The 10,798-nt window shown below is 36.5% G+C and overlaps 1 protein-coding gene across 2 annotated transcripts in view; it reads left to right on the top strand.

Annotated features, from left to right (window-relative positions):
• The first annotated feature begins 1,414 nt into the window (after nt 1–1,414).
• tmem108 (transmembrane protein 108) overlaps nt 1,415–10,798 on the top strand; it is a 65,589-nt gene continuing 56,205 nt past the window's right edge. Inside the window, exon 1 of one of the 2 annotated variants that reach the window (XM_077244334.1) lies at nt 1,415–1,536. The gene's annotated coding sequence lies outside the window, so the exon portion shown is untranslated. Of the gene's footprint in view, nt 1,537–2,987; nt 3,129–10,798 lie in introns of those variants that run through there. The other variant, XM_077244333.1, reaches the window with a different exon arrangement.

Raw genomic sequence — 10,798 nt, 5'->3', positions numbered from 1 at the left:
CTTCTTTCCTCCTCTTTTATTTTACCCCCAAGCTCTGTAACTGCTGTTGCAGATAAGACCTCTTTGCTCCTTACCTGTCTACATGACTGATATTGGGACCAGTACCTCTATCTGATAGCAATGCCATTTTGCTGTGGTAATAAAGAGGAAAGGTTGCATGTTGTGAGGCCTATGACCAAAGCAGGCCATGGAAAATGTCCATATTTCTGTAAGATATGAATAGGGATTATGCCATTGAAGTGGAACAGAATGTCCCTTTGTTCCTGTCTAAAATCAGGACAGTTGTCTATTGTTGCTCAAGACCAAAAAAAAAATCTGCTTTACGCTTGGAATACAGGGGCAAATAGGAAAGGGAGTTTACAGAATTTTTAAGAAAGGGGGGGGGTGGGGGTGTTTAAAGAAAAGGGAAGCCATTTTTTGTTTTGTTTTCTCTGATTACAGAGTTGTGATGGAAAGATCGATTCATATTGGTCAATCGGTTCATTCGAACAGTTTGGAAGCAGTTCAAATCTGATTCAGTGATTCATTTACTTATCGTTTTTCCTGACATTGTGGCATGACACGCATTGCTATTAATTATTATTTTTTCTGTAAGGTTTTATTAATAAGGTTTGTGTATTGTAATTCCATGTGTACCAATTCAGTTTTATGCAGCTATGAATGAGCTCATAAAATATCAAGTCATTTAATGTTGCCTGGCCTAATTGGCATTTACATTTAAACATTACTGCCTTTCTTTTACATCCGGTAAAATAAAAATAAAAGTTTTACCATGTTTAATAATATTTAATGAAAAAGCTGATAATCATATGAACCGGTGATTCCTGGTTCGACGAGTCTGACTCGAGAAACCGTTCGGGCGATTCAGTCCGATTCGTAAACCTATCGGACATGAATGTTATAGGTCTAAATGAAAGAGCCCAAAGCTGTCAAGGAGAGTTGTCATGTTTACTATTTCACTGACATGTTAGGTAGCCTATTAAGAACATTTAATGCGGTGTTGCCCTATATTTATTGCGCAGGTCAGCCTGTTCACTTAAAGACATTTTCCTATTTATACGTTTCTACTGATTTCTAATACATAGGCGGACATGTCAGCCTACCAGCTAGCCTGATTCAAGTTAAACCACTGGAGAAAGAATAACCCTCTCAGCCCAGTTCCCCAAAACTGCAGCGATATGTGCTCATTGTTATTCTGTGGCCGTATACAGTCTACGGTACAGTTTTAGAGCCGGGGTGACCGACACGCACCATCATTAGTCTGATCACTCAACCTCCGCCTGTTGGTTTCTGGTGACCAATCTATGATCTAAGCCAGCTATCCTATGTTTTTGGGGAGGTGGGCGGTGTTGGACTGGATTCAGATATCTGCTGGATGGAGGCAGGAGAGGGACTGGCCGCTCCGCTCATGTGACAGTCTGATACCGTGCGGGAAGCACATGTGCGCGTTGCGCGTTTCAATTGGACCGGTGACGCGGAGGCTTTGATGAGCCGGTACGGCTGGAAGGAAGAGGTTTCGGACTAGTCTCCATATAGGTAAACCCAAACTCCGCATTCGTTATTTGCTGCTGTCATTGCATGTATTTTCTTTGCGTAGCCTACATTATGACAACGTTACGCATTGGATCTACTCGATTTTGGAGCTTCTAAGATGAATGAAAGCTCTTAAAATCAATTGTGAATATTGCATTTATTTATTTTTTTGATGATGATGATGATTTTTAGGTTCTCCTCATTCGGCATTACACCCCCATGAGAAAGATACTTTTAGTGTTCTTGGTTGGTTAACTGATTTCTATAGAGTCATAGCTTCAATCGATTCTGGTTCCCTAATAACAGTTCCATGAACGATTCTTTCGAATTTTGTAGGTAGAAATAGGCTATGTGGGGGAAAAGGAAATCTTATGGCATTTACTGACCTCAGCAGTCTCTAAAGATGGAATAATTTCACACGTCAACATAAAACGGTCTGTATTATTTAGTTACTTTGTTGCAAAAGGTGCGTTTACAAAAAAAGGCTTTTTAATTTTTTTCTACTGCAATTCTTTAAAATAGGCCCTAACGATTATTTTATTAAAATACCAAACAAATTTCATTTTATAATAACAAAACTCAAAATGTGTAGCCTATAACTATAGCCTACACGTTAACCAATAGTTTCTCACAAATTTCACAAGCCTTAGATAGTTCACCCAAAAATGTTGGCATCTTTTACCTACCCTCAAGTTTTTTCTTTCTTCTGTTGAACACAAAAGAAGATGGGCTATTTCCAAGAATGTTGGTAGGCTTCTACAATTGACTATAACTAGAAGTTACAGGCATACCGTCAACTGTCTGGTTTCCGAAATTCTTTAAAATATCTTCTTTTAATTTCAACAGAAGAAAGAAACTCCTATAGGTTTGGAACTACATGAGGGTGAGTAAATAATGACTCAATTTTATGTTTTTAATTTTTTTGGGTGAAATATCATTTTAAGTAGCTGCTATAGAATTCAGTTCTCCGAGCGACGGATTCATAAATGTAATTTCTTCACTGAAAAGAACCGGCTCATAAGAGGTATACGTTTCAAATCGTTCGAATTGGATTAGCCTACATTTCTTTTTTTCAATAGCCTACACTAAAAAGTTCCGACTCAAGAGATTCATTCATTTAAAATTCCGACTACACTGGTGGCGCTGTGCAGTAGCGGTGATGTGCTAAACAGAAGTGGAACACTGTCAGACTATTTTAATTCGGTTTTCTGTCCGCATCAGAGGAAAAAAATGGACCCGAACGTCACGAGAATCAATTGGTTCCGTTAATTTTCCGTTAATTCAACAATCAACCCCAAACCTTAGAGTAACGGCTTGGCTACTCTCTCTCTCTCTCTCTCTCTCTCTCTCTCTCTCTCTCTCTCTCTCTCTCTCTCTCGTCACACACACACACACACACACACACACACTGGGGGTATCAGCCTTTATTTATTGTGAGCTGCCGCTGAAGGAGAGTTAGGGAAGCTTTACGGTATCACCACCCGTGAAAGATCATTGTGTGTTTCATAGTCAGGAGGATTCTGAGGATATAACGCAGATAAACATCATGTTATGCTACAGGCGTCTTTGATCGTTTTCCATCATATTCTTATAAGGTAAGAGAATACAGCTTTTCTCACCCTTCATCTGGAACATTTGCCTTAGTTACTCACATGGCTGCACCTGCTCATAGATTGTGATAGATCTACTGATAAACGGTCCCTTATTGACAAACTTAGCTACTTGATGTATTGTTTGCCTAAATTACTAAAGCAAGCAAGCATTCATTCTCCACCATTCATTTAATCAACATATAGCCCTATATCGGATATGCTTATCACTTCAGCCATTTTGCTATCAGAGAGTCAAACATCTTCATTTCAGCATCCTTTGTTTCATTTTGTTGGCATGCAAAAGTCCATTTTGGAATCTCAAGTGGTTTAGGAACATAACTTGTATTAAAAGTATTAATTTAATTTGAGGCTTTTATCCTAAATAATTTAGATTCAAGATAGAGTATTAATCTTATGGGTAGGCCTACTATTTGTTTTCTCCCTGGGAATTCAACCTATGACCTCGGCATTGACTATGTATTACAGGAACGTCTGTAGAAAGGCTAAAGAACAGAGTGAATGTATCCTTTACCCTGGGGCTCATTCATTAATATTCAGTTCTAAATAATGAGGCAACTCTCTTAAAGCTTGAGGCCGTTAGAAGGGATCCTCTCCATAAAGATGCTCCATTTGTGAGCACTGAACGTTCTTCTGTGTGTGTGTGTGTGTGTGTGTGTGTGTGTGTGTGTGTGTGTGTGTGTGTGTGTGTGTGTGTGTGTGTGTGTGTGTGTGTGTGTGTGTGTGTGTGTGTGTGTGTGTGTTGCCGGTCCCACAGAACAGTAAATGTTTAGAAGTGCAGGGTCATTAAAAGTTGGTCGCCAGAGAGCATTGTGAAAGGAATGTTAGTCAAAGTCCTTAAAAGAACACCCCCAACTATATGCTTTGTTCTCCGGGACAATCCCTCGCTGGTTTGCCCAATAGGGAGGTAAAGGGAGGGAGCCGGGTCTTGGGTCAAGTGGCAAGACACTGACATATGTAGCTGACAACTTGTTTAGGAAGGGTCACCTGATACGAGGCTGCGAAGCAGTGAGTGTTTCGTGAAAAGTGGAGGAGGAACTTTGATTCATTGGGGGCAAAGGGCATCACCCTTTACCCTCCGTTGGTTAACTTGCTTCAGGGCAGCGTCATTATCTGTGTTCGTTTTTCTCTAAACATGGCATTCTTTAAAAATGACCTAAGTGCCTGTAAAAAAAAAAACGTCCTGTTTATGTTTGCATGGGGTCTCGTTGGTACTTTTTTCCCTCCTTTTGTCTGATGAAATCCATAACTTTCTTGATTTTTGCATTTTACTTAATGTAATAATATTATATTACTTAAATATGAATGATTTTTATTTGATTACATATATTTATTTCAATCATTTTATTTTATTTACTGAATATCTCTAATATATTATTGCATTACATAATATTATTCTTATTACATTACAGTTCAAAAGTTTGGGGTCAGTAAGATTTAATTTTTTTAAAGAAATTACTTTTATTCAGCAACAATCCTTTAAATTAGTCAAAAATGACAGTAAAGACATTTATAATATTACAAAATATTTCTATCTCAAATAAATGCTGTTCTTTTGAAGTTTCTATTCATCAAAGAATCAGAGTTTCCAAAAAAACGTTTTTTAACATAATAATAAGAAATGTTTCTTGAGTGGCAAATCAGCATATTAGAATGATTTCTGAAGGATCATGTGACGCTGAAGACTGAAGTAATGGCTGCTGAAAATTCAGATTTGCATCACAGGAATAAATTAGATTTTAAAATTTAGTCACATTTTTCAAAGAAGTCATTGTATCCACAATATATTTTGCATTAAATAACTGCAGGCTTGATGAGCATAAGATCAAAAATATTTTTCAAAAATACTTACCAACTCCAAACCTTTGAACGGTAGTTTATAATGTATTTGTTTAAAGTTAAACAGATTTAAATATTATATATTTGTATATTTTTCAAAGTAGCCATTTTAATCTCTTGTTTTTGGGTGTGATTATGGACGATCCTTCTTTATCCTCGTGAATCGAGGTCATTTCAGAGTGACAGTAACCAGACCAGGACAACAACGTATCAACTGTCCTGTGGTGTCACCTCTGTCCACACCAAACACTCATGTGTCAATGGGACGCATATCATCATAGCAACCAGGCTTCCTGCAATCTTATAGAGTTACAGAATAGGAAAACATGCCATACCAATTAAAAAAAATTCAGGGTCAAGCAGAAAGCCTTACAATCTTATCAGAGACTATACAGAAAGAAAGGCCAATGTTTCCATTCTCTTTTATCTCTTCCTCTTTCAAAAATTTCCCATCTCAATTACAATCCCATATGACCCATGGGAGAATGGTACAGCCTGGAATGGAATGTGTCTCATGCCTAAATACTCTAGATCTTAAGGACAGTGAATGAACTCAGCACTTCCAAGCTCATAGAACCCAGTAGACAGGAAAAACCCGACACACGGGCGCAACGGAAGAAAAACAACGTGTTCTTTTCCTGAAGAGTGACATGCACTCCTATAAATGCCACCGTACATTAGCAGTTTTAGAAATGAGTTTCTTCTAAGGATATTTCTGAGCTTCAGTAAATGAGGTTATAAAGGGGCAGTTGAGATGTCCCGCACTGTCTGATAGGACATTTCCTCCCATTTCCTGTAAGTCACTGATGATTCTATCAGCCTGAGTTCCTTCCCATATAATCCAGTTTCTGAACATTGTCAGGAATAACAAACAGAAGGAGACAGAAAAGTTCGGGGTTTTTTTTACCCAAAATGTAAAATTCAAGTTAATTTCCATGTGCAAAATAACACAATATACTTTTAAAAAGATTATGTAAATAATATACTTTTAAAGAATATAAGAGCTAACTGAATGTATTGTTTTCGACACTTCATCATTGCATGTTAATTGAGATTAAATGAGAATGTATTATGATTTAAAATAAATACAATTAGCTGATCTTTAGAGTGTTTTTGACCCACTTACTGTAAGTAGGTCTTAAGTAAATTTTTATTTGTAATTTCATTATTTCTTCTGTATTGCCAAATGTACTGACAAGCATGTTTGGTAAACTAAAATATAGCTATTTAAATGTAATTTCTATTGATACATTTGAACACTTGCAATTACAGATTTGTAATGATGATGTTGCACTTTAATACATTTTAAATATATTAACTTTGAATATGATATTGAATAACAGACTACATTTAAAATTATAATTAAGTACTTTATATGTTCTTTATGTTAACAACCAATCAAAATAAGTTTGTTTCTTGAAGTATGACAAAAGATTATTGAAACATATTAATTTAAAATGTAATTAAAGTAAAACTTTTATTTTTACATAACATTCGATGTATTTTTTTCACAAGTGTTTATTCACCCTCATGTCTTCAGAGTTGTAACCTGTATAACTTTTTTTGTGGAACAGAAAAGAAAATGTTAGAATGTCCAAGCAGCTCTTTCCTTTTAATGGAAGTAAATGTTAACCAAGTCTGCAATCAATCAGAAGAAAGACAACATGAGGGTGAGTAAAGGATGTTAGAACTTATATTTCTGGGTAAACTATTCCTTTAACCTAATTTGGGATAGTCTTGAACTGCTTTGCACCTTTAGTATCTCAGGTGAGTTTGATACACTGAAATATTGAACACACTGTTTAGCATGCACAAAGAAGCGACTGTCTACTTGGATTTCTTGATGCACCGCCATAGCAGGTGTCTTAAATTACCCAAAGGGCAATGCTGATAGCGACAACAAGTCTTCCCATGTCCCTGTTGCAAGGAAGGGCAGCGAGCGACGGACAGGCGTGGATACAGCCATTACGGCGATTAGAGAGTGCGCTAGGGATGGATGAGGAAGATAAGAGGGAGAGAGATGAGGGGAGGACTGATGGAGCGTGAAGCGTGTGTAGTGGGAATTCCTGGAATTCCATGACCGCCACCACTCTTCCTGATCTTGATAGGACACACATTGGCGCGCACACTCAGACATTTTCATGTTTGTAATTCTACTAAGATGCTGAAGAAGCCGAACCAATAGAATGTACTGGATTGGCTCTTTTATACAGTCTTGTAGCTTTTGTGTGGCTTCATAGCAAGGGTTTTATCAGCTGATGGCTTCAGGCTGTCAGAGTGAGTTTCTTGGCTTGCCTCTGATCAAAGGTCTTCAGCTTTATTTGGCACTGCTGCTTATTCCAGACCGAACAGTCACTTCAAACAAGGATTTAATAATATAATAATGAGCATGGATGGTGGTTCTATTCATCAGTATGAAATGAACTCAATGCAATAATGTTTCTAGTAGTTCCAAAAAAGTATTTGGGCACATAAAATGTATGAATATAAACAAAATATCAAAGCAAGTGGCCTTTATTTTAAAGAAATATAGCACGGACAAACTTTTCAAGCAAAACATTTAGTGACACTTTAATTTAAGATGACAGAGTTACATGTCATGTAGTTATATAGAAATAATAATAAGTTGTGAAAATTTACAAGCAAATAACCCTAACCCTATAGTAAGTACATGTACTTAATATTACTCAGTTCATAATTGTGTAATTACACTGTAACAGCATCACCTTAAAATAAAGTGTAACCCAACATTTTACAAAATAAGTCGTTCAAAATAAGTTGTTCAAAATGGAGATTAAATGGATCTGGTTGTTAGTAGAACATGTTCACAATGTGAACTTGAGAGCATCTCATTTTATAAATCCACTAAAATCCAGTGTCAACAATTGGTTATTATGAGGGGGGAAGAAATCTAAAGCATTTGCCATTCGGCATTTTTGATATTTTCTGTCTAATGCAACAACATTCATACATTTTTTAAAATGTGATTTGGTTGCCCAAAATGTCTAAATACCTTTTTTAGAGCCACTAAATAAAGATACCTGTAAAATGATCATTTCCGATGTCTAATTCAAATGCATTAATAAATATAGTCATATGGAACCATGTCTGGAACATTTTCAGCTTGCTTTTTGGCATTATAGTGAATGCATTTTTAATGATCTGGCTATGATATCCCAGTCTTGAGGTTTGTTCAGCGTAGACTACTTGACAAAATCCACCGTGAAGGGTTTCCTAAGTCTTGATCCCCAGGATTGGCTCTGTTTAATTTTCTTGCTCTCATACCTAATTTAAGATGATACAATCCCCCTTAAGGAGATGTAATGCTCTGAAGGAGAGTTCAGTTCACTTAACCTTTTCAGATTCTTCTCTAATATATAATACAACAAATGTTTCTTAAGCATCTCCTTCAAAAGTGCTGAAATACTCAGACTTGAATTAAACATTAAACTTCATAAAAACCCATTCAAGTCAAATGCAATGTGCCTTTTAATAGCAACAAATGAAACCAGACAAATTGACTGATTTTTAAATCTGAAAGAGAATAATCAAAAGATATAGGCGGTCAGAGAGATACGCGCAACTCTTTACCCAGAATCCTTTGGCGTTTTAGCTATGTGGGCCAGATGAACAATGCTAATAGGATTTACTTTGACTGGATGGAGGGGCGAGAGAGATTGGGAAGGGGGGAAGGCATCCCGCCTTTACCCCCTGTTGTGTACTAGCCCACCCAGAGCAGTCATGTGATGCTGGCAGGTGTCTGGCCCTGACTAGACCTTTAGTGACCAAACCAGCAACTTCCACCCAAGCTGCCGGATTATATATGGACTCAATGATAAACAGATCAGCCCCCTTGCTTACAAGCCACCTTTGAAATTGCCTTTGCCTTGCTTAGAAATTTTCTTGTTGATACTGAGCTTGACAAACCTCAATGTTGTTATAGTCAGCATGGCAATAACAGCAAGAAATAGACCTTTTTCAGAGCAGCGCCATGACAGGTATGAAAGCGAGGCTGTGAGGGATAGACTCGCTGTGTTTTCAACTGCATCCGCTGTATAAAGCTTCTAGATCACTTTTACGTTTCCACAGCTCATATTGTCTGGGGATTTTGTCTTCTGAAATTTCTCGTAAAGATATTTTTGCAGTGTTACGTCTGCAGAACAATCCAAAAACACATTAAATAACAGTACAACCCACTGAAGGGATGTATGTCTATCCATCATAGCCTCGCTTTCATTCACGTTAAAAATTAAAGGTGGCGCTACTGTTAATAAGGTCTATTGGTTATTTTGCAGATTTTGGTTATTTGTATTGGTTGTAAAGATTTCTTGTGAAGTACATCAGTGATGTTCACTTAAATGTTTTTCTTCATGGCTGGATCTCACAAAATGTGCAAGTCATATTTCGCTCCAAAATCAAAAGAAATAAATATAAATGAAAGAGTTAATAAAATAATAAATTGGTTTTATATGAAGAAAATTGTGCAATGTGACATTATTTTCAAGCACATATCCCCCTAAAATAAAATATGACCATGATGTATAATGTTCAATTTACTTTTTTTTTCTTTTGATTTTTGGAATTGATTTAGGACACGGCCATTTGATTTAATCTTGAGCACCTGTCTTGTTTAATTCCATAAAATGCAATTGCATAAAAACACATTTTTTTTTCTTTAAAAAAAAACATTTTTGTACCAAAAGTGAAATCCGTAAAACCAAAAATGATATGTGGGCCCCTTTCCTGGGGAGTATAATAGAACCTTTTTCATTTTGAGTTGATTATCCTATGTCATTTTCAGCTGTGAGCTCCTTTTGTGATACAGAGTGCCTTGGATTTGCTCTTACTGTTAGGACTCCACCTACACTTCACAAATGATATTTTAATCATATTCCCTGCTGAGGTTTTAGCAAAGAATCATTCCTTTCAATACAGTAATACAGTTCAGTCATTATAAATGACTAAAATGGAGTAAAAAACAAACAGAGTCCCTTTAGATTCTCATAGATCCTCATATGCTCTTAAGAGCTTTGTATTAAGACTTTATCAACTCTTAACTTGATCACTAACTTAAGACTATTAAGACAAGACGCCATTAAATTGGACGCGCAAAGAAAATGACAAACTCCATCTATGTGAATTATGCTTCCTCCAAATAACAAGCTTCATAGATCATATTAGTATTTTTGATCATTTTGTCTTGTTAAACCTAGAGTTTAATGTCAAAGACGGAAAAGCTATTAGTCGTGATGTACCTCTGATTAAATTAATCTTATCTGTCGAGCAGTGGGGGGTTTGCTTATACAGAAATGCTCTGCTACTGTTTTCATAAAGCTGGCTTGATGTGATCTTATGTTATTATGTCAATGTTTAAAGGGATGGTTGGTTATGATTTCACTTTTTTAACTTTAGTTAGTGTGTAATGTTGCTATTTGGGCATAAACAACATCTGCAAAGTTACAACGTTCAAAGCAAAGGGAGATATTTTCTTTTAAAGAAATTGCTTTTTAAGGACTACAACAAACGGCTGGTAGGAACTACACGACATTCCTCCCGGGTTAGTGACATCACCAACCCTAAAATTTACATGAACCCCTCCCCCGGATAACGATTTATAGATTACATTTACATTTAGTCATTTAGCAGACGCTTTTATCCAAAGTGACTTACATAAGCTTCAAGTTACTTATAAGACTTACATAAGCTTCATTATCAAGACAGAATATGCTAATCAATGACATCATCATCTGACTCCGGTTTGAACATAAAGGCTAAAAGGTTTTGAAATTTTCAGTGCATATCTGTTTGAGGTAAAA

The sequence above is a fragment of the Siphateles boraxobius genome, unplaced genomic scaffold (genome assembly GCF_051911475.1).
Source record: "Siphateles boraxobius isolate OS27281-9 unplaced genomic scaffold, OSU_SipBor_1 26, whole genome shotgun sequence".
NCBI classification, from domain to species: Eukaryota; Metazoa; Chordata; class Actinopteri; order Cypriniformes; family Leuciscidae; genus Siphateles; species Siphateles boraxobius.
This window is presented reverse-complemented; position numbering and strand designations above follow the sequence as displayed.